We start from the raw sequence: 1,501 nt of genomic DNA, 5'->3' as shown, positions 1-1,501 counted from the left end.
TTTGCACAGCTTTTGGCTTTTAAAGACTATGGTCTTAAACTTTTGATCAGCTGAAAAAAAAATCATGTTTGAGTATAAATGCAGTTTGCAGAAAATTCCCTGCTCAAAAGTTCTTGTCTCTTGCACTGATTTTTTCCTTTAACATAGTGAAGCTCTACTTAGAACCTTCTTAAGATCCAATAGTGCAAAATGCAAATTCTTGCAATTTTTTGACTGGTCTTAAGATTTTGATCAGGAGTGTGTATATATATATATATATATATATATATATATATATATAAATAAAATATAGTGATGATGAGGACCAGGAGGATCTGCAAGGCAAGGAGGAGAAAGGTGAGTCTCAGGTACTAGGTTTGTAGGTTTGTCGCTTTTGTGAAATATGGTGAATGATTGTTTGTCTCTTACAGATTCAAGGAGGTGGTTCCAATCAGAGTCCAAGAGTTGTCCACAAGGTCAGAGGTCCAGATAGTCAAAACAGGTAAGTTCATCCAGGTTGTACCAAGGTAAGTCTAGGTAATTCACAAAGTCAGGAAGCCGGGCCGCATTAATCCTGAAGCAAGGAAACACAAAAAACCAAGGTTAGCGTAGCGTGAAGTGTAATGTTAGAACCTGGTAGCTGAGATTCTAACCAGAAGGTGAGATGCTCCAGTGAAGATCTGAACCCAGTCGAAGGCTTAAATGCTGGTGCTGCTCATCAGCCGGAATCACCAACAGCTGGGGGAGAGGGAGGGTAGAGGTGCTGCCCACAAGGCAGGGAAAACTCCAGATCCTCAGTTTTCTTGAAAACATTTTAATAAAAACAATTATTTATTTTCATCTTAATTCGGTGTTCTGTTGAACTGACACAATTTTAGAAAATATATGCAAGACATGTATGTTTTATACATGAGTTAGTTTGATTTTTTTCCAATAATTTTGGACAGATTCTGTTTTCCCTAATCATTGACTGATTTGGTGTGATACAGGGTCTTAATAACTAACTTTTTTCTGCTCTGAACACAGAAAAACAAAATTAACACTTTAAGAATCCCACAATAAAACACAGCTTCAACTGCCTTTGTTGTTAATGAAACATTCAGGGTTTCCCCCAGAAAAGAGGCTAAGCCTGGTGGTAGGTGGCCGTTCGCCGGCCAACCGTGATTTAGTAAATAAAATTAATTAAGTTGACAGGAAAGTTGAAAATTTGGCTTTTTATTATGTGATATTGTAAGATATTTGTGCCAAATATTTACACAACTACAGTTTTACAGAAAGGGGCTTTTGAAATACTAAAGCTAAAGCTACTAATACTAATAAATAACAAGTTACTCTATGTTGTCCCGCATTGACATTCCCAAATGTTGGCATAGATGATGCACTGTGTACACAGGTTCCTGTCATTTCAATACTATTAGCTGAATGTGACTCAAGTTCTTACTAAAATGTGTCTAAAATTCAATGATCAGTTTTATTGTTAAGCCAGAGGTTTATTAGTTTGCTCTAAGTTGGTATATGCAAC

Source organism: Kryptolebias marmoratus, linkage group LG14 (genome assembly GCF_001649575.2).
Source record: "Kryptolebias marmoratus isolate JLee-2015 linkage group LG14, ASM164957v2, whole genome shotgun sequence".
Classification (NCBI taxonomy): domain Eukaryota; kingdom Metazoa; phylum Chordata; class Actinopteri; order Cyprinodontiformes; family Rivulidae; genus Kryptolebias; species Kryptolebias marmoratus.
This window is presented reverse-complemented; position numbering follows the sequence as displayed.